General features: G+C 41.7%; 1 long non-coding RNA gene across 2 annotated transcripts in view; it reads left to right on the plus strand.

Moving 5' to 3' along the window:
- Positions 1-1,844: 1,844 nt before the first annotated feature.
- The window catches only part of LOC135101307 (uncharacterized), a 302,592-nt gene continuing 280,955 nt past the window's right edge, over positions 1,845-23,481 (plus strand). For both annotated transcript variants that reach the window (XR_010269191.1, XR_010269192.1), the window contains exons 1-2: positions 1,845-2,381; positions 4,784-4,855. This is a non-coding gene — a long non-coding RNA (uncharacterized LOC135101307). The remainder of the gene's footprint in view (positions 2,382-4,783; positions 4,856-23,481) is intronic.

Raw genomic sequence — 23,481 nt, forward strand, 5'->3', positions numbered from 1 at the left:
GGAGCTGCCAGAGGAAAGTTACACTGTCAAAACATCAGAGCTCTTCATGTAAAATATATGAAAATCTTTAGAGTAAAAAATGTTCTCTCGTGTTCCGGATCGCTTTATATAAGTGCTTCTCAGAATTTGTTGCTGGAAGCCTCACTTGCTCTAATTTCTCTGGTTCGCTGAAGCTTTTGTTGACACAGAAATAAAAAAAAAGGTAAATAAGATGAATAATAATAGTAGTAGTAGTAATAATATAACAACAACAACAACAACAACAACAACAACAACAATAATTATATTAATAATAATGATAATAATAGCAATAATGATAATAATAAGAAGAAGAAGAAGAAAAAAAAGGAGGAGTAGGAGGAGGAGGAGGAGGAGGAGGAGGAGGAGGAGGAGGAGGCGGAGAAGAAGAAGAAGAAGAAGAAGGAGATTGGTCGCTACCGTACTTTATGTTTTTCACACAAATAATTTTCCCTCAGAAGTCCTGTCCACGTTGAGTCCTGCCTCGCTTCCATTCTACATGTACTGCGCGCACCACCACGCTGGCAGCTTCTCGTCCCTGCGGCGCCTTCCTCTACCCCGTGATTCAGGGGAAGCAGAACACTATAATGTAATCATGAAAATTACCCAACGTATCCTCTCCTCCACTCTATTTCACCCCGCTGCTCTACACCTCCCTTCCCCTCCTTTCTGTTGCTCTAGTTGCTTATTTTGCCTCAACTATCTACTTTCCCTCCCGTTCCTTACCCCCCTCGCTCTACACCTCCTTTCCTCTCCTTTCCGTTGCTCTATCTGCTTATTTTGCCTCAACTTGCCACTTTCCCTCACAAGCAGAGAACACACAGAGCAAGACTTACTTCTACAGAGACCAGTGTCCTCAAATAACTCCTGAATAGTACGCTAAATGGCGGAGCATCACCTTACTGTCCTTATATGCTCGTTGAATTCTGTATCTCACGGATCGCTTCAGTCACCAAACACTGCCGCCTCAGAAAGGTCCAGCGAGATATGGGCAGCGCGCTCAAAGGAAGGGAACACTGCACCAGCAGATCAAAAGACAGCGTGGGGAAAACAGATGTGGCAGTGGGAGAGAAAGATGAAAGGATGGGAAGGAATCAAATGAATGACGAGGAAGAGCTGGGAATACAGGAGAAACAGAGCAAAAGCGAAGGAGAAGGACGGGAAGCCAGGGAGAGAAATGTGAACACAAGAACATAAGAACATAAAGGAAACTGCTATACACATGATTGTCTCTGCTGGAAATATATCTCCTTATATCCACCTATCACTCCACTAATGAATTTATCTAGTGTTTTTTTTTTTTTTTTTTTTTTAAGTTCCCTATTGACTCGGCACTGATTACTGCTTTAATCTCATCTCGTGTAGAATATTTCGAATCCATTGTAAATTTTTATCCATCCTCCTCTGTTATAATTCTATGAAACCAATATCCCGTCTGTAATATACGAAACAAAACTACACAGCAGAGTCTGGATGAGATCTGATCAATGCTAAATATAACTTTGATATCACTTCATCATTCAACGTTGCTATACATAAATTCTGTTACACGGTTGGTTTTGTTTCTGGCCTGAAAACAAAACGGTCAGCTTTATTTGTGGCCTGCTAAGGATAAATAAGAGGTTGGGTGGAGGGTGAGGTGTCAGGTTCTTTTTTCAAACAGAATAAAAACATTGTCAATAACTCATTTGATTGCATAAATATATAATATTATAAGAATAATTTTCAATGCTTTGATTGCATCCATTGGGAATTCCAAGGATATCCTGCTGAACAGTATAAATGAAAACCACTAGATCAATAAAATAAGTTTGTCAGTCGTAATTAGCAAATACCTGAGTTCCCCTGAAGAGAATAATGGAGATCACGTTTTCTTCAAAATGACGCCGTTCTCTATGATGACAGTAATAAGAGAACAGAAAGTAACATAATTAAAATATTCCTCATGAGAGAGAGAGAGAGAGAGAGAGAGAGAGAGAGAGAGAGAGAGAGAGAGAGAGAGAGAGAGAGAGAGAGAGAGACTATAAAATTACTGAAACAAAAATAGCAACACTGACATTTTCATCATATTTGTACATTCCAATAACACAACACCTGTCTTTCCTTTTTCCTCATTCGCCAAGTCTTATAACAATTACTTCTTACGAAAAACATAAATCAAACTCAACTCGTATTTTTTTTTCCACTGCTTTTCTTCCTCGCTGAAACGGCTTACCCACAATGCACCTGCCACCGCCCAGTGTGTAGTTGCTGTGTTCCTTGTCGCGAGTGCTTGTGCGTTTTGCGTGACTTAGTGGCCTTGTATGATCCCCTTGTGAAATTATTAACCAGGCGTGTGAGGGCAGAAGTTACCACGCCAAGAGGTAAGTTCGGAGGCTTCGTAATGGGTAATAGAGGGAAGAGCAGACGTGAGTTGATTTAAAAAGGGACGGCGTCGGACGTGAGTAGTGAAGATGGCAGGGTGTCGGCTAGTTGCCTTTCTATTTCATGCTGGTTTAGTAAAGCTAATGGCTGCCTGAGGGTGATGTTGTGTGTGTCTGCTGTACTTACTGGCATCACATCAAATGGAATGAGAGCTTGTGTTGTCGAGAGAGAGAGAGAGAGAGAGAGAGAGAGAGAGCTTCCATTGCCTTCTACAGTAACTTGTAGCGAGGTGCGGGACAAGAGCACACGCTCCTTGGTTGATTTTCTTAAGATGACATCCCCTCCCATGGTGAATTATCAGGAAATAGCATTTCTTTCTTTTTTTATTCTTTTGAAGGTGTTAAGAAGAGGTACGCAGTGAGTGGAGGGCGCGTGTGTGTGTGTGTGTGGGCACCTGTTGATGTGGTCAGGTTGGTGATAGTCTGGTTTAGTGACAACCCTGATTTGACTCCTTCCTTGTGTGTGAATAAATGCACCGGCTCGTTTACTCCTTGGTCACACACACTAATAGTATGAATGCTGCTAATGGTGGTGTAAGGAGGGTTGTGTGCATAGGCGCCAAGATTTTGTACTTATCGTACGGTGTGTGGGTAGGTGACGGGAGTGGCAGGGTAGGGAGGAAGTATGCGCACGCACATTCATTTAAAAAAATAGCAACGTGGTCTGCCCACAATCTTTAATCTACTTTTCTTCAATTTCCTCTCTTTTATTTCTTCTGTCCAAACTCTTCTATATTATCAATCTTTCTACAAGCAAAAGAAAAGAAGTATGATAGTTAACTTATTAAGATTGTTACACTTATTTCCTTGTTAGTTATGAGAATTTACTTCACTTTCCTTCTGACTTACAGAATTGAAGTATATCATTGTAGTTTCGGACAATACACTGAAACTGAAATACATTATTTCGCCAGGATTCACAATGTGGATTATTATCTTATTTTGATAACAAGTATGCAGAAATCCATATTAAAATCACCTATGCCTATCTGTGCTAATCCACGTGGCTTCCCTGCTATGAGGAAATCACTACCGTCCCTTCAACACGTGTAAGCCAGTGTAATGTTTTTATTTTTCAAGCTACGAATCGGATAAATTGTGATTAGTAATAAGTCATTGTAATCGGATGGGATTTGAAGTATCAGTGGGCCTGCTGGGATCACGCGGCTATAAATATACAAATCACACCAAGGCCGCGAGCCGCTGATGTGCTACACGTCAGCAGAATACTGCGGCGTGGCGGCACCACAGGACCCCGATGTGGCGGTGCCTTTAATTAAATCAATCTATCAATCAATGCAGCGTGTAGTGTTCACTGCAGTGGCATTTAGACTTGTGGACCAGCTGGGCAAGTGTAAGAGATGCAGACTGATGATTGCAGAGGTAGTAGTAATTATATATTTTCGTAACTGAGAAACTGTGTGAGTGTTACTAGTCATACAATGATCTATGAGGCGTTCTGTCGTTGTCTCATTCCATCAGGAGGACGAGGAGCCACTCAACACTCAACTGTCTGTTATCCTGACACGTGCAAGGGTGCGTGCGGGTTCTGCCAGCGGTGTGCGGCGAGCTAGCAGTTGGTTGGTTGGTTACATTTAACCACTGGCAGTTGGTTAAATGTAGCGACAATATCACTATACAAATCAAGTGAAGTGTGACAAGAAGTTATGTATTATTGCTTATTATTTATCGTATGTATACGTTAGATCTTTCGCAGAAAGGAAAATTTTATGTGGAAAAGACGCAGTTTCTTAGTAACTTGGGATAGTGAGAACAAATTAGGCTACTTGAGTTTATTTTATTCAGTTGTTTTCTAGTCTAGTTATTTTAAGAGATCTGCCGGAAGTACTTATTACTGTACCATATATTGGTAGATTTAACTGTATATGGATTTTGAAGATTCACTTTCATTACAGTTAGTAAAAACCACACCGCACACCAGCTCTCCTGGCCCGTGCGATGCTGTAGCCGGCAGCCTAACGATTGCCAGTGCAGGAGTCAATGACCATCAATGACGGAGAGGCAGCCAAACACTGATTCTTTTGTGATTTTAGTGATGCACTCAATAACATATTTCAACAATGAAGAATACAAATCTATTTATACCTAAATAATTAAGTTGTCAGCCCCACCCACCCGCTCTCTCTCTCTCTCTCTCTCTCTCTCTCTCTCTCTCTCTCTCTCTCTCTCTCTCTCTCTCTCTCTCTCTCTCTCTCTCTCTCTCTCTCTCTCTCAGAACAATTATGACTACTGATTTACGTTCTTTTTATCATGATAATATCGTCGTTTTCAAAAATTTATTTATATATTCCTATTTACTTATTCATTATTTCCCCCGCCAGACTGTGATGACAGGAGTGTGGGTGGACGGCGCGTGGGAGACTTGCAAGCACGCCGTTACTGCCGCCACTTTTGTAAGTTGTATTTTACTGAGTGTTAAGTTTTAAGCAAAGAATTTCCCGGCAAGATTACCGACATTTCCAATAAATAACTGTTTAGAATTGTTAGTAGCTTTATCAGGATTTATTAGGTCATATTCTTGAACCCTTTCACCTGTTAATTCAAAGAACACTGAAAAGATTTCTCGGATTCTTGCTTTGTTTTATATATTTATTTGTTTTTTTTTTTCCTCACGTTGATAGTGCAGAATCCTTGTTAAACTTTATCTGGAATTCAGAACACATCCTTCAAGATCCCAGTAACCTCTACGAGAGTTTGTTAAAAGTGTAGTCGAGATGAAACGCTGAGGCTTTTGAAAATGCGACCTTTGTGTCAATGCTGTATTTGGAGTCTGCTGGGGGAATACAGCTCCGTGAAGTCACTGAAATAAAAATGACATTCACATTTTTATTGAAAGTATGTCGGTTCGTTTCAAGTGTATATTTACGAGTATGTACGTTCCTATACCGGAATGATTGTGTGTAGATATATACATACAGGTACACATATATGTAATCTTTATGTATGCATGTATATATATTTGCGATCAGAATTCCCGCCGACATGAGCGTCACAGTGCACAAACTGGCAACTTACCTCTTCTCGGTCTGAGAAAAAAATCTGCCGGGAGAAAATTACATGGCGACTTCGGTTAGTTCCTCATGTGTTTTGAAACCATAAAGGATTCAGTGTTTGACATACTGATATTTCCTCACCAACACACTCACAGTCTTTTCATTGCTAATGGTTATGCTTCATATTTAAAAAAAATTTTTATTTGTTTCACCATTCTAGTGAAATTCTAACGCTCGTACTGTGTAATCGTGGCCTGTATATTTTCCAGGCATCACCTCAGGAAAGCATTGTTTAAAACACAGCCGTTTTGTTAGCCGAAGCAAGGAGCTGTCACAAAAGATAACCTCACTTTGTCAGTAAGTTAAATACCGAATCCGTTACTCTTTGCTTTCGAAAGCATATTAGGGACTAACCTAAGTTGCCATGCAGTTATTTTCTTACGGCAGATTTTTTCAGACCGAGAAAGGAACGTTGCCAGTTTGCGCAATAAGATGCTCACGTCGGCGGGAGTTCTAATCGCGAAAGTCGCTGACTGTATGTACACGCTTGTCTGTGTGGAACTCCAGGCGGCGCTGGTGCCAGCATAGGTGTTACATATGATGACATAGTTGACAGTGTCATCACCTACCAGTGTGAACTACACCACCATACGTGAAAGAACATCTTTTTTGTGTTTAGAGAACGTACAAAATCAAAAGACAAATAAAAATACGAAGAATGTTTTATAATGCAGTATTGCGGCGGAAGTTTCCTCTTTGCAACGTTGCCTGTGACCACTGTGATCGGTTTTGATCGCCTTTTTCAACATTGTCGACACTCCCGCCTTCAGAATGAGTAAGAACACCAGTCTTTGCTCGTCACTAGCTCTCAAACCTGACAGTGATGCAGTACGGTATGTTAGGTACAGACCTCGCTTGCAAATATGGACTATCTTAAAATGCATTTGGTTCTTTCTTAAGAACCGTTTTCAAAGGCCACAAAGATGACTAGTCGACTTCTCATAGGTGTTTTCTTCTCAGATATACAGAATTTTTGTTAAATTTTCACTGGAATGGCAACACCCTTGGAAACACTAAATTCCACAGATACTGTCAGAAGGTTCTCGAGATAAGATCCTAAAAGCTCGACAAAATATACCATGGAAATTAATTAATTTTACAGATCCTGTCGCAAGGTCTCGCTATGAGATGACAAGACGTGTGGCAGTGCAGTACATGAAAGCACTTGGAAAAAAAAAAAATCTAGAGGTAAGAAGCTAAAGCGTTTGGCAAGACATACACTGGGAAACACCTTTAGAAACATTAATAAGTTAGGCAAATCCTGTCGCAACGTCTCGAGGTAAGATAACGAAGCGTGTTCACGTTTACGAGACATGTACATAATATGCTCACCTTGCAATTAACAGAAAATACACGCATGGTTTTAGGAAGAGAATGTACATGCGTAGTAGAAATAAATGTAGTGATGATTATACTCGTCTCGTAATTGCAACTCTGACTTTGAGGGAGACTGTGCTTAGTGGCGCGATTTGAAGTTGTGATAATTATACTCGTAACTGCAACACTGGCTTTGGGAGAACGTGTGTTTGGTGCCATAATTTTGAGAAGTGAACATCGTACTAACAAGTATAGCGATACTTATACTCGCCTCAAAAACACAACACTGGCTTTGAGGGAGTGTGTGTGTCTTGGCATGATTTTAACTAAGAAAATGTCGCAGCAATAACTATAGAGAATGATTACACCGGCAACAGCAACACTGGCACTGAGGGAGCGTATGTTTTGTAGCTTGATGTTAAGAAGTGAATGTAGTAGTGATAAACTTTACTGATTATTATACTCGTAACTACAACGCCGGGTTTGAGGGAGCGTGTATTTGCGGCGACAATGCAATGCTATACTTGTAATGCCACAGTCACTAACCGCTGGTCGCCACACGTCAGCTCATGAATAAAGTGCACTGTTACTCGCCTCATACAACTTAATTAATAACTTTGTTTGGTAAATTAGCACCATACATTATCTTTATTCCCATTAGGGGCTAATTAATTGTGTGGGTCACGCGCTCCGCCCCGAGGCCTCCATCATGCCGTGACCCGCAGCTGACCTGGCGTGCCGCTGGCCCCGCTGCCACGACCGGGAGGGGTAAACAGAATGGATAATTGAATGTTGAGTAAATGAATATATAAGTGAATAGAGAAGTGACTATGTAATTGAACGAATATATAAGCTGATAACTAATGAAAAGTGAAATGAATAAATGAATAGAATCAGTAGATAACTTGTTAGATGTACATGAATAAGAAAATTATGTAGATAGATCGACAGGTACGTAGGTAGATAGATAGATCGATCGATCGATCGATAGATAGATAGATAGATAGATAGACATAAATGAATTAAATATAATAGACCAAAAATATACTGATTAACAGAAGCATCAAAACAGTAAAATACGTTAGTTGTAAATAGAAAAAAGGCAGAATGAATATCGTGAAGCGAATGAGAATGTCAAATAGAAAAATAACGAGATGAAATTGAGGGAGCACAAGTAAGTAAACTGAAAATAAAACACTAGACAGGGTAACATGATTCACTTTGCTGACAGAAAACGTATAGATAGGAAAGAACTCGTAAAGCTTGAGCGAGAGAAGTGAAATAGAGCGCGCGCAGCAGACGATCCTTCTAAAAGATACAAATGAAATTAGTGACATGCAGGGACAGAGTGGCGTGTGATAAAGGTGCAGGAACTGTGTCAAGAATAACAGCGTGCACCGCTGGTCTCTTACTAAATACGGGAAGATGAGAGAAATTACATAGAAGTGATTGCGTCATTTAAAACCAGTGATTACGTCATTAGATACCAGTAATAGTAAAGAGTCATGAGGTAGCAGTCAGTACGTTACCAGATAGCAGCGATTACGTCATCAGATAACTTTAATTGCATCGTTAGATTTGAGTTATTACACCATCACATACCAAGAATCAAGTGTTTAGGTATCAGTAGCTGCTTCATTAGATATTAGCTGATCATCGTGAGGCACAACCGGTTGTTGACATCCATCTATTGTACTTACATGAAGTGCTTCTGAATCTTAATAACGTTAGGGACTACATTCCAAGTACATAGTTCAGTGGCACGTAATGTCAAGGAGGCTGTACAGAGGCTCTCGTGTTGTGTGGATGAGTAATAGAGTGAGTCGTGAACCTTGTGTGTCTCCAGATTCAAATTTAAGTTCAAAGAGTTCATAGAAGGTTGTCAGTGCATGGTGCGTGCGTCTGTGTGCGTGGGTGGGTGGATGTGTGTGCGTTTCTTTGTATCCTAGATCCCGCGTCAGAGGCAGCAGACAGGAATCAATCCGGTGAAGGGGGTGGTGGTCACTAGTCCTGGGGCAGAGTAGCTGAAATGCCCACAGCACCGCAATAACAAAATAATATGAATGTGAATGAAGTGCACCGCAACAAAACCCGCTGGTTAGTGGCGCCAGATAACTAATGCAACACACTAAAGCTTGCACAACTGTTTGAACGGCGAACGTGGGGACAAAAAAAAAAAAATGTTGATGGTATAAAGTCTCTAATTGAAAAGTCATGCACTAATAAAGCCTAATAGTTAAGTCTGAAATGTATTGCTGGTGGACAAGAGCAATGGGCGGCATCTGGCAGCCCGCGCACCAACGGACTCACAATAAACACAATGCCAACACACTGGAATCCCGTGATGCATGCGTGGTATTTTTCTAACAAATATCTCTTTTCCATGTTTCCTTGTGTGTGTGTGTGTGTGTGTGTGTGTGTGTGTGTGTGTGTGTGTGTGTGTGTGTGTGGAAACTTTATTCTCAGGCGGAATGTTTAGGCGGTGCTTTCTAAAATCGCGGGAATAAAAGTGCGCTAAGCGGCTGTCAGTAAGATATAGATGTGTGAAACAGAAAAGAAAAATCGTTAGTCTCTAAGGTGTTCGATGAATATCATATAGAAGTACGGCAGTAAAATTGTCAAGGTCACAGTAACAGGGCAGCAGACCACAGTGCCACACCACAGCAGAAGCCCCGCCATCAAGTTAACGAGTGTTGGGAATGGTTGTCGCCGCTACAGAATAAAAAACCGTGGAAACGCCGCCTCAGCACGCCTGGCTGAATGGTTAACGACGGCATGTTTGGCTGCGCCGCTTGAAATCCTGGCCTAGAATACACTGTGCTAGCTGTGCCAGTGTTTGAGTGAGGACGCGGACTCGTGGTGGTGAAGGGAGACATTTAGCGAGGGGGTCACTAGTCAGCGTGTTTAATAAAGTAGCGCGGTGAATCTTGGTGACATTCCATTTCTTCAAACACAGGGATGTCTGAAGGTTGTCTTTAGTTAACAGCAAAAATTGCCTGAATGAAAATAAGTTAAAGCTTTGATGACATGCAAAGGTTTCTTCTTCATTCAGGGAGGTCACATTGTGGTCGAAAGCGTTCACGTAAGGAATTCATTGTCTTAAATTAAAACAAAGCCTGGTAACGGGTGTTGGTTGTCAAACACATAACATATTGCTGTGGCGCGGCAGTCAGGAGTGTTGCAGCTGTGGAAGATCGAAAGAAAAACAGGTGCTAAGTCGCGTCCTTGTCTGAAAGTTAGCTAAGAGACTGGCTGTTGCATGGGGGCAGAGAAGACATGCTTTACGGGAGGTGTCTGAGAGGCTGATCAAAGCGTAAGTGTGCCCTGTACAAAAACCAGGAAGTCACAGCTTTGTCAGTCTGGTGGTAACACTGCAGTTGGAATCGGGAAATAAGTGACTAACACTCTTAGCAGAAGGATATACTATCAGCGCTCTGGAGGATATGTTACGTGTTAAAAATAATTGTGCGTTTTGCTAATATACTAAACTCCCGCTAACAGTAGCGTAAACTGGAAAATAACAACACCATGCAATATTTAATTGTGTATGTGGATCAGTCACTTGTATGGTGGTCGCTTTCAGACTACCTGAATCGTGGACGAAGTTAAGGGTCCTCGCAAATTACATCAAACATATTTTCTTTCAAACCAAGCCCTACACTGTGGCTTTGTTGATGCAAGTTGTCCTTTTACGATCATTATGAGTAAATGTATGTCGAATGACTTATTCACGTTGCTGCAGTGAGCTGCCAAGGACGTGAGGTAAGGGGTGGCCTGCCGCCTGCCTGCCTGGACCTGCGGTGATTGTTATGCTGCATCACTCACAAGCGTGCCTTTCTCTCCCCTTGCTCGCTCACTTGATTAATCCCAGACGTAAAAAAAAAAAAAAAGAAAAAAAAAAAAAAACTAGGTTTGAATGCCATTTATTTTGATTGAAAAAATACTGAGGATTACCAAGACTGAGCTGCGTTGTGTGTCGGTGGGAGAAGAGCGGCTGATGTACGCACAACAAGGCGTGGGTGAGTGGCGGGGCAGGGGTGGCGGAGGTGCCGGATGCGGGGCCGGGGTGAAGGGAGGGGCGGGGCGGTGGCACAGGAAGTAGGGCCCGGCGCTGTATGTATGGCAGGTGAGCGCCGCAGTGTTGCAGCCAAGTTTTTGCACACTTCTCTCGTTTGTTTCCTTTTTTTCTGTTTTCTTATTGTGTTTGCGCACATATGACAAACAACAAAAACAACAAAGGGTACACCAATGACAAGTAAAACAATAATGATGGTAATTGTAATGATGATGATGATGAAAACACTTGTGATGATAATGATAATGATTATGATAACATGATCAACAAGAACAGCAATGACCACTACTACTACTACTACTACTACTACTACTACTACTACTACTACTACTACTACTACTACTACTATTACTACTACTACCGGTAACAACAACAACAACATTAACAACAACAACAACAACAACAACAACAACAACAACAACATTAGTAATCATATTGACTCTAATGTTATTCCTCCTCGTCGTTCTTGTCTTTCTCCGTATCGTCTTCTCTCCACCACCACCACCACCACCACCACCACACAGTATCGCGGGCCGCCAGTACTCCCACATCCCTTGTTGTATACTCGTTCCTCTCCCCATTGTTATCTTATCTTCCCTCGCCCTCGTTTTGCTCCTCATCGCTCTGCCTAATGATTCCCGCACTCCCTTCTGCGTCTCTCTCTCTCTCTCTCTCTCTCTCTCTCTCTCTCTCTCTCTCTCTCTCTCTCTCTCTCTCTCTCTCTCTCTCTCTCATGTCCTTGAAATCCTTCCTCTTCCATACAATCTTTTCATTAGTCCTCCTCCTCCTCCTCCTCCTCCTCCTCCAGTTAAACTAATTCAGATCACCAATGAAATGTCTTACGTCAGATACAAACAGCAGCATTGTCATCTCTTATCTCTATCCTATAAAAATTTCCATGTTTTTTTTTCGTACAGCGTGGTATTTCTTACTCTCGTTCTATAAGAAATAAGTTTCAGGAATTTGTTGTGGTCCTGACAATAGAGATACCTGATATAGTAGCTATTACTGAGTCATGGGTACAAACTTTGGGAAGAGATTTTGAAGGCGAGTTCCATGTTCCGGGATACCTCATGTACAATCGGGATAGATCGGACAGGGAAGGTGATGGAGGCATGTTGTACATAAAGGAGTCTCTTAAAGTGTGCATTTCCTTCACATGCCACAACTACGAGGTGCTAGGAGTAGATCTTGATATAGGTCAGGTAGTCTGCAGGGTGCTACTTGTGTACAAACCTCCCCATCAGTTGATTGAAGGGGAGAGGCAATTGTACCAAGAGATTGGAGATCTCCTGCAAGACAGAGTATGCATTCTTGTGGGGGATTTCAACAGTAATGTTGACTGGGAAACCAGAGAATCTTCCTTGGCCGGCACGCCACTCCTAGAGTTTGTCAATGATAACTTTCTCACTCAGTGGGTAAAGGAGCCTACGAGAGGAGATAACATACTTGACCTTGTTCTCACCACAGAGGATGATATAATTTCAGACTTAAGGTTGGGTGAGGAGCTTGGGGGCAGTGACCACAAAATGATTAGATTTGTTCTCAAAGTACCAGATGCCGCAGTAAGAGTAGATCGGCCTGTGAAACGATTTTCGAAGGGCAGACTTCTACGGTCTCCATTCTGGTTTACATGACCTAAAGTTAGAAGAGGCAGCCGACGTGGAATCAATTTGGAGTTTTTTTTAAAGACGATTTCATGCAGAAGCAGGCTACTTTCGTTCCTCTGAAATCTGTTCGTGGGGCTTGTAGGAAACCGAAATGGCTCAGCCATTTACTTGAACGGGACATCAGGCGAAAGAGGAGGGTGTACCAATGAGCAAAAGCTACTGGTAACTTTGGAGAGTATAACCAGCTTAGAAGAAGTATAAAAAGTAGTATTCCTTCAGCTAAACGCAATGAGGAGTTAAGGATAGCGCGGCTCTTTAAGAAGAACCCCAAGGAGTTCTTCAGTTATGTTAATAGTCGAAAACCAATCTCCTGGAGGATTGGCCCTCTGGAGTGCGACAACGGGTCTCTGTGTTCCTCTGATCAGGAAAATGCAACCCTGTTGAACGAATACTTTTCGTTAGTTTTTATTGTAGAAAACGATCGTTACGACCCAGAGCCAGGTGTAGTCCATCAGGGTGGTAGTATAAATTCTATTAGATACACAGTAGAAAAGGTTTCTAAGATAGACAATCTAGATAGCTACAAAGCTCCGGGAACTGATGGATTTCTGCCGAGAGTATTGAAGGAAGTCTGAAACAAAATCTCTCCTTATCTCTCATGACTATCTTTAACAAATCTCTTGAAACAGGTGTCGTTCCCCAAGACTGGAGGGAAGCTAATGTTGCCCCTCTCTTCAAGAAACTACCGACCAGTCAGTCTGACGTCAGTGGTAGGAAAACTCCTGGAGAGTATAATTGTAGATAAACTAGCTGGTCATCTATAGGGTAACAATTTACTTCAAAACTCTCAACGTGGCTTTCGGCGGCATCGTTCATGTCTCACGAACTTGCTCAAGTTCTTTCACGAGGTGTTCACTGAGCATGACAGGTGTAAGGCAGTAGACGTAGTGTACATGGATTTTCAGAAAGCCTTTGATAAGGTACCCTTCAAGCGATTAATGTTGAAAGTCTGTGCCTTAGGTATTCAGGGAGAAATAAGTCGCTGGATAGAGAACTGGTTAAGGGAGAAAAGACAGTGGGTGGTGATCAACTCTCAGGCTTCTGGGTGGGCTCCGGTTAAGAGTGGAGTTCCTCAGGGATCTGTTCTTGGTCCACTGCTATTCATCATATACATTAATGATATAGATGAAGGAATTGTCTCCAGAATCTCTAAGTTCGCCGATGACGCGAAGCTAGGATCAGACGTTTCGACTCCGAAGAAAGTAGAACAACTTCAGCTTGATCTCCAAAAGCTGGGAGAGTGGTCAGACAAATGGCAAATGCCATTTAATATAGCCAAGTGCAAGGTCATGCACATTGGGTTCCGCAACCCCCAATCTAAGTATTTTCTTAAGCGAAAGGCTCTGGAGAGCACTGATTCGGAGAAAGACTTGGGTGTAGTTATTACCAATGACCTCAAGTTCTCGAAGAAGTGTATAGCTGTAGAGAAGAAGGCTCAGAAACTGGCTCAGATTCCTGGTCAGCTCATAGAGGTATTTAAGATACTTCGAGGTTTCGACAACGTGGACTTCAGGTGCTTGTTCCAGCTGAGTGAGGGGCGTACTCGTAACAATGGCTACAAACTTGAACTGAAGCGTTATAACAGAGATCTTTTTTGGAACTTCTTTTCCTACAAAATCTGCAGTCGCTGAAATGCGCTTCCCTCAGATGTCGTCAATAGTGACTGTAGAGCAGTTCAAGACCCGACTCGACAAGGTGCTGCCTAGGTTGTAGACTCGATCTCGCCTGGACATGTGTTTTTTACTTGTTTGAGTCTCTTTCAGTACTCTCCTGTATGGGTCATAAGGCCTTCTGGAGTACTTCTCTTCCTTGTAACTCCTTGTAACTCCTGGCAGCTCTAGTGGTGGGTAGGTGGGTGCAGAGGAGCCTTCATCATTGCTATCCTGTTTCTCGCACCCTGTTTTAGATTTTTAGTTTAGTCCCCCCACAAAGTCTCGTAAAGATTAAAATGTGTGATGCTGTTCTCTCTCTCTCTCTCTCTCTCTCTCTCTCTCTCTCTCTCTCTCTCTCTCTCTCTCTCTCTCTCTCTCTCTCTCTCTCTCTCTCTCTCTCTCTCTCTCTCTCTCTCTCTCTCTCTCTCTCTCTCTCTCTGATAATATAGATAACCCAAAACCAAAAGAGGTGAAACTACACGTTAACATTTTTCCCACACCATCTTCTGTCTGTTTATAACTTTTTTTTTTTACTGTAGACCATAATTTACATTCATATATTTTGACCTTCACGTCTTGGAGTCATGCACACCTCATTTACTTATTCTGTCATTACATGCTTGTGATATACAGTCATGAACAATAGACGAGTAACGCATTTCCTTCCACCATGTTTAGCGTTTACTCTGAGTCCTCTTCGAATCCCTTGCCTCTTGGGTCCTCTGATCTACCGGCAGCCTGACAGTTAGTGTGTTCTTGGCAGACTAACAAAACTTGACAATTGGTGGGTTCTGGGCAGTCAGTTGATGGATATTTGGCAGATCAGAAAATTTGATGGTGAGGGAAAGAGACAGAAAACGCTAAATGGAGGATGTGAGTGTGGCACATTACTCGCCTTCTGGCCGTCACTGTATCTTTTATATGATGCAAGAGAGACTAAGGGGGACAGGACTGTAAATAGGCGCACTGAGTTGCCAGTCCCTTAAGAATACAGTCCGAAGTGTGAACCGTCTACCACCATTGCTTGCTGTTATGCCTCCCATCATTCATCCCTTATACCTCTTTGTGTGTCGTTCATCTTACTATCTTATCTATTTATCCTTTTTCCTCATCCCTTGCATATCTTAATCCGACTTTTATTTCCCTTTGTATGCCTTAGCTATTTTATTCTTATCTTCACTCGTATGGGTATTATAACGCTTCATACTATCCTGCTGGCTAAAAATGTGTTATTCAGCTCTTTTCCGTACATAGTTTTACAGTTTCATTCATTCCTGTATACATCTAACCCTGCACCTTATCCACCCATTTATCGCTCTCTTCGTCCCCATTTTGTCTCCCTCAGTCTTGCCTCCCCCTTCACCGCCTTCTCTTATCTACACTAATAGTTTGTGGGGATTGGCGTGGAGGCGAGGATGAAGGGGAGTGAGTGTCTGGGAATAGAAGGACGAGGCTGACTGCTAACTGAGGACCATATTTTGAAACACCTCTGCGCCGCGCCTCGACTACTTTCAAAAAGCTCTGGTTGATGTTGCGCGGATTTTTAATGGTGGTTTTTAAGGTGCTATTGGCAGATAAACAAGATTTCTACAGGCTAATCATCTCTGTGGCATTTGAAAATAGTCGTGGTGAGACAGCAGAGCGTTTCTGAATACGGGTCTACTACTACTACTACTACTACTACTAAAATTACTATACTACTACTACTACTACCACCACCACTACCACTACCACTACCACTACTACTACCACTACTACCACTACTACTACTACTACTACTACTATCCTCCAAAGGCATATTTAAATGGAGATATAAATGCAGCAAATTCCATGAATATTTAAATTAGTCCTCGTAAACCCAAGCAGATACCATCGCCAAGGTGTTTTTTTCTGGGGTGAGGATGAGGAGGTAAAGGTGGGGAGTGCAGAGTAAGGTATTGGAGTGGTGGTAGCGGCGAGGGTGGAGGGAATGGAGGAGGAGTTGGTGAGGCGAGGAGTGCAGGTACTGGTTGGAAAGTCATAACGCTGAGATTGTAGGAGGGTGAGGACGAGGAGGTAAGAGTGGGGGAGTGAGGTGGTGGAGGAGTGGGGCAGTGTAGAAGGAGTGAAAATTGGAGTTAAGAGTGTGGAGTGAAGTTCTGAAGGAGTGTGGAAGAGTGAGAATGAAGAGTTAAAGAGTGTGGAGGGAAGAATTGAAAGGAGTAGAAGCTTGTGGAAGAGTGTGGATGAGGAGTTGAAGAGTGTGGAGGGAAGAATTGAAGGAGTAGAAGCTTTTGGAAGAGTATGGATGAGGAGTTAAGAGTGTGGAGTGAAGAATTGAAGGGGTAGAAGCTTATGGAAGAGTGGATGTGAGGAGGTAATAGTGGAGGAGTGAAGTCTTGTAGCATTGGAAGAGCATAGAAGTGGAGAAGTAGACGTGAGGCGAGCGAAGAAGTGAAGTTACAAGTTTTAGGGACATAACACTGAATACATCAAGGAGTAAAGATGAAATAAAGCGATAAAGTAAACTACTAAGGTGATGGAGAGCAGGAATAGGGGAGTATAAAGCTGTGAGGTGAGGCGAAGGTAGAAGACGCCAACTTGATACACTTAACACTACACGAGTTTGCAAAGAAATGAGAGTGATAAACTAGAGACTCAAGTAATGTATTGGAACTAGAAGGTGAGGCGAGAGGATACGAGTCTAATAGGCATAACACTGGTTGAGTTTGTGGAGGTGGAAGATAGAGGGGAAGAGGCAGGGGAGGGCGCAGTGGAGGGGCGGCAGCGAGGGGAGACGTGTTGTGTTGTGTGTGCAGCAGATGTAGACATAATGGCTTAGCTAGAGGCGGTGTGTTCCTGTGGGGTGGGGGGGGAAGGGAGTGGCAGTAAAAACGAATAAAAATGGGTATTGACGTGAGGGTTGGATTGAGTTCCTGTCGCCAGAGTCTGCGGGGAAGGGGAAAAATAACGTGTCCCGCATATCCTGTCATTGTGGTGGTGGTGGTGGTGGTGGTGGTGGTGGTGGTTGTTGTTGTTGTTGTTGTTGTTGTTGTTAGGTATTATTATTATTATTATTATTATTATTATTATTATTATTATTATTATTATTATTATTATTATTTTATTATTATTATTATTATTGTCTTATTGTTATTATTATTATTATTATTATTATTATTATTATTATTATTAGTAGTAGTAGTAGTAGTAGTAGTAGTAGTAGTAGTAGTAGTAATATTGTTGTTGTTGGTGTTGTTGTTGTTATTGCTATTATTGTTGGTGTTATTATTTTTAATCACTTTAGTGGCAACATCGTGTAGTCACGGTAGATGGAGTGAAGCACCTTGAATACTGAGATACTTGCGATGATCCTGCACAACACACACACACACACACACACACACACACACACACACACACACACACACACACACACACACACACACACACACACACACACACACACACACACACACACACACACACACACACACACACACACACACACACACACAGTGCACCACGACGCGCCTCCTCAACACACTTAAACGTTCAATCTCTCATCAGGACTGCTTTTGGAAGGCAACAATTATACGAGTTCTCATGGTTGTTTTTCTTACTGTCAGTACATAATAATTGTCAATCTATCAGTTAAATCATGAAGACACTCTCTAAAACCCCAGTAACTTCCTCCATAGCTTTTTAAAACTAGTCGCGATAAGACGCCGACATGTTTAAGACTATCCATGCAACGTTCAGTGGTGTGGGTGGTATACACAAACAACATTTTGCATAAGAGGTCTCGAAAATTACTGATGCTTAAAATTGAAACTCGTATAACGAAGATTAAGCGCAACGTGATTACAGACTCGATCCGCAAGGCTCAGTTTTAAGCCCTCAGTGGAGACGCAAAATAGCACGGAATAAAGGAGCGAAAAATAACAACATGTACCAGATCTGTCATCTAAAGGTAGGCACTTAGTGTTGTAAGATACGTACATTGGCTGCTGATACAGTATTAGTCACAACAAAGGCTGAACTGCAAGTTTGGAGCATCTGAAGGGCACCATTGACTGCAGAATAAGTGAATGGAGGATTATATTTTGTAGTCTCGAATTTAAGGGCACGTAATACTAGTAAGATACAGCCCATCATTACGAAGATTGCAACAGTAACACCCGGCCCGTGAGGGAAGAGGTGCCTTAGATCTACTAATTATAAGGCTATGAATTTTAATAGGATTCAACTTCATACCCTACTGATTACACCGATTACACCACGCATTAACCTCCAAAATATAAAATCCCCGAGTGTTGGCCGCGCGAGCCCCCTCATTCAGGGAAAGCAGCGGGCTCTTAACGTGGCGGCGTGTGGACAGTCCGTGCGGAACATTCCTACTTACACACCAACGCCGACCCATAAATCACCTGCTGACGAAAAATATATATGAAGAGAACCATAATGATCTTAACCCTTTCACTCCCACAGAAAGCAATTAGCAGCATCAGAACCAATGCGTGAAGCCTTTATAAGCATCTACAGTAAAGTTACCGATGAAAAAGTATACATTTTGCAATTTCTTGCCAGTTCAGAGATTGGATGTGGTTGTAGAACGATTAAAGATATCTCAGAGTGATTGGTAATTAGGGAAAGGTGTACCAAGAGGCAGTCAAAGGGTTAAGAAACTGTGTTATTAAGTGTAAGATTAAAAATAATAATGAAAGAACTGCCACAATCGATCTGTAATTGCTAGTTGAGGAAGGATTATATGAAGGGGATCTGTGAAGCCACTGTAAGAAAGGTGTGAATCAGTGGTAAAGCTGAAGAGTAAGAATGGTAGAATTGTTGCCGTTAATAGCTGTGTCTTGTGTTAATTAAAAATCCGACATCATCCGCTGGTAGGAGTATGTGAATGGAGCTCTGTAGCACTGTACTTAGAGACTCGGCAATTAACAGCAAAATAAAAGATGGGAATGAGACACAGCCTGCACATTGGTTGAAGAAATATAAATAAGCAGCTGGAAAATACAAAGGGAAGTAAGTACACGAATAATACTGTCTTCAAGAAACGAAACGTTGATTATGAAATGGAAAAATACGAAGGAAAGAAAACCACGACGCTGGTTTAAAAAATCACAATTAAGCGGCTGAAAAGTATGAAGGCAACTATACGACAAGAAACGTAAGGTTGACTGTAACTTAAAAACACGAAGGAAACGCAAGTACCGCCATCAGTTGTTGTCGTGTGTTAGTTACAAATGCGGATTTAGCAGTTGGGGAATATGAAGGAAAATGTATAAAACCGTATTAAGAAAAACCAAAATCAACTGTAAAATGAAAAACACGGAAGAAAAACAACTGTTACTATAAAATACTATTATTGTTTTGTGTTACTTTGAAAACAGTAGTGTGTGTGTTAGAGGACGAGGACTGGCCGAGGCTCATGGGATTGGTTCTCTAAGGAAACCATCCACTCCTGTAAATCACTGCTTAAAAAAATGTACTTTATACTGAACGAACTTTACTGTCTTAAAAACTTTCGAATCAGCGGTGAGATTAAACTCAAGAATGAAGAACAACTGTCGGAATTAGTAGCATCGCCGCTTTGTGTGCGTTAAGGAATCCAGATGTTTCGGAATCAGACGGTTCATCCCTAGAGACTTAGCAGTGATCCGTGTATTTGCAGATCATTATACGGGCGGCGTGAGTGTGAGGAGTGAGGAGCAGAGAGTGACGTGCTCTGGTGCTCTTCTTTTATGTGAGAGACAATTAGCAATCCTTTTTTTTCCTAGATTTGTTTTTGCCTTTCCTTTCTTATCGATAAAAAGAAGAGGTACAAGGGAGGGAGAGACAGATCTTACAGCATTATCTCTCAAGGGGATCTGTGTTAAGGTTACAAGGGGTATGTATCTCTTGCCTCTACCTACGAGTACCTGTTTGTGTGTGCGCAGGTGTGTTCGTCTTTACCTGCGGTGCTCTTACATATCGTCACTTGAATTATTTCGTCCATCTGTGTGTTGTGTAGTGTTAAGATAGCCTGCTTGTGTGTGTGTGTGTGTGTGTGTGTGTGTGTGTGTGTGTGTGTGTGTGTGTGTGTGTGTGTGTGTGTGTGTGTGTGTGTGTGTGTGTAATTTTTTTCTGTCTGTCTCTGCCTGCTTGCCTGTCAACCTTTTCTTTTCTTTTCTTTTTTTTCTTTTCTCTTTTCTTTTTCTTCCTTTTTCTTCCTTCCTTATACCTTTCTACCTTTCTCTCTTCCTTTCTGTCAGTCAATCTGTCTGTCTGTCTGTCTCTGTCTATATATCTTTTTCTTTTTCTTTTTGCTTTTCTTTCTTTTTTCTTTCTTTCTTTCCTTTCTTTCTGTCTATCAGCTAGTCAGTCTGTGTCTGTCTGTCTCTTTTCCTTTTTCTTTTTCTTTTTTTTCTTTCTACCTTTCTACTTTTCCGTCTATCAGCCACAGTCAGTGTATCTGTCCATCTGTCCGTCTGTCTGTCTGTCTGTCCGTCTGTCTGTCTTTGTTTTTTCTTTCTTTCTTTCTTTCTTTCTTTCTTTCTTTCTTTCTTTCTTTCTTTCTTTCTTTTTTTTCTTTCTTTCTTTCTTGCTTGCCTGCTTTCTACTTTTCTCTCTATCAGCCAGTCAGTCAGTGTGCCTGTCCGTCTGTCTGTCTGTCTGTCTGTCTGTCTGTCTGTCTGTCTGTCTGTCTGTCTATCTATCTGTCTGTCTGTCTGTCTGTCTGTCTGTCTGTCTGTCTGTCTGTCTCGTCCGCCAGTCTGTCTACTTCCTATTTCCATATTTTCGGAGTTTTAAAGCCGAATTAGGAATAAAGCTGGTCGTCATCACTCAGCGCGCGAGGGTCTATAAGTATGTATATGAAAATAACGACACGCCAGCAATTCTGAGTGCGTGAAAGATTACCAGGGAAAAATGAATATATGAGTGTGATGCTGCAGTCGGCTTATTTTCATACATAAACCTCCTGCTATTGAGTAAAGAAGTAAAAAAAATATAATGATAATAATAATAAATAAATAAATAAATAAAAACGCGTAAAATTTATATGTAATTTTCTCTGTGATTTTTTTTTTCTGTTTATCTGTGTTATTGTTTATACTTTATACTTGATGTCTTGTATATACATTTGATAGTCCTCAATATTCGCCATATCTCCCGTCCAACTTCATAACATCTGTCAGTGATTGTTGTTGATCTGTCTGTCCAGTGTGTTTATCTATCTGCATCTTTTTTTTTTTTTTTTCCCCCGTTTGTCTGAAATGTGTATTGTCTGTACTGGGGAGATAGAAGAAAAGAAAGAAAGAAAGGAAGAAAGCGCCCATAATGCCTTTCCTTTAAAAATAAACAAGCAACAGATTCTGGAAAAAGAACAATATAGTTTCTGAAAGGTAATATGGACACATTTTTCGTGTTCTTAACTTATACGGGATTGCGGAATGGGGAAAAAAAGAAGATAATTTGTAGTGTGTGTGTGTGTGTGTGTGTGTGTGTGTGTGTGTGTGTGTGTGTGTGTGTGGCTACTCAGTCGAGGATGAAAAAAGAATATTAAAGAAATGAGCCAGTACTAAAAACAGAAGACAAAAATTACACAGTGAGAAAGATGTATGAGGAAAGAAACACGAAAACCATTTCAACTGTTACTTCCTCCCCTTCCCCTTCCCCGCCGTACTTCCTCCTCTCCTTGCCCCGCCCTTCCCTGGCCTTCCCCAACCTTCCTTCTTTGCTGTCTTCACTCTTACTTCCTCACCCTGCTTTACCCTTCATTCTCCTCACCTTCCTCTGCGCCTCCCCGTCCTTAACCGCCCTCTCTCAGATACACACTGACCCACCTACCCACCCACATGCACATTTTCTTCTGCCTTCCACCGCCTTCTCTTCCCTGCAGCAAACACTTCCTCCTCTCCTCTCCTCTCCTCTCCTTTGCCCTTTACTTCGTGGCCTGATGCTCTGTACTCTTGTCGCGTGTTTCCCGCTAACTTACTAGCCGGTGATTGACGGGAGGGTTGTAGCGGAGGTACAAGGCTGTCCGAACACGTCAAGGAACGCAGGAACTTGAAGGAACGAGAAGGAAAAACAAGCAGCGCCAGATAAATTTAATAGCATAAGGTTGTTTGTGAAAGCTTTACTGTCTAATTGGCTTGTTGGCAGTTGGGGGTTTACATCTATTAGAGCCGGAATTTGTAAAGTCTATTGGCAGAAGGATTACTTAGCTATTTTGAAAGCCTGTTTGCTAGTGCAGTTGGACATTAAAGATGAAAGACGATATGAAAGATGTGTTCCTATGAATACCTAGGCATCATGGAGGTGTTTTTATCATACTGTAAGATGCAGTAATTAATGCAGTTATGCTCAGTAATTAAGTACGAGTAATATAGTAAAGGATGATATTAAAGTGGTGTATTGAGTCGACTTAATAACACTGCAGATCCCTTGTTGTTTTATTTATTTAGATACTTATGTAGTTTTTATGACCAAGAGAGTTAGATTAAGAGCAAAAGCAGTTTCATAAAAAAAAATAAATAAAATAAATAAATAAATAAAATAATGCGCGCTGATGCCCTCTCACCTCAGACGAGCCAAGGTTCATACTCACTTCGCAGGACACTAAAACCACTCACTGATGGATCCTCGGACGAAAACTTAGACCAGAGGACATTTTACGTTCACTATACACCAACAGCACAGACTCAGCTCACCACGCCACATGATATATACCAATCACCTGCCTACTCCGCCATTAAGCCCCTTGGGTAACTCGGATCGGCTCTGCTCCTGCCTAAATTATTTTTCGGCTCTCAACATGTAATTAGTAGCTAGGCTTAGAGAGAGAGTGGGAGAAAGGAGAGAGTGAGTCAGTCAAGTGTTCAGTATCATGTCCTGAGAAATGAGCGGTGAAACTTGACAAGGACGCCAGTGTGGAGCACGCGGTGGCTTGCTTGGGTGTGCTGTGGGTGGTGCAGCTTGGCGGCCCTGTCATGTGCACGCTGTTACATTAATTACCGAGGTGTTGTTAGTACTAAAGGGATTAGAAGTACAAAGTTGTAGTACAGAGGTAATAGTGGTGGTGGTGGTGGTGGTGGTGGTAGTGTGGGTCTGGTGGTGGTGGTGGTTGTTGTGGTGGTGGTTGTGGTGGTGGTGGTTGTAGTTGTTGTTGTTGTTGTTGTTGTTGTTGTTGTTGTTGTTGTTGTTGTTGTTGTCTTCTCTTTCTCCTTAATATTATTATTATTATTATTATTATTATTATTATTATTATTATTATTA

The sequence above is a fragment of the Scylla paramamosain genome, chromosome 1, assembly GCF_035594125.1.
Source record: "Scylla paramamosain isolate STU-SP2022 chromosome 1, ASM3559412v1, whole genome shotgun sequence".
Taxonomy (NCBI): domain Eukaryota; kingdom Metazoa; phylum Arthropoda; class Malacostraca; order Decapoda; family Portunidae; genus Scylla; species Scylla paramamosain.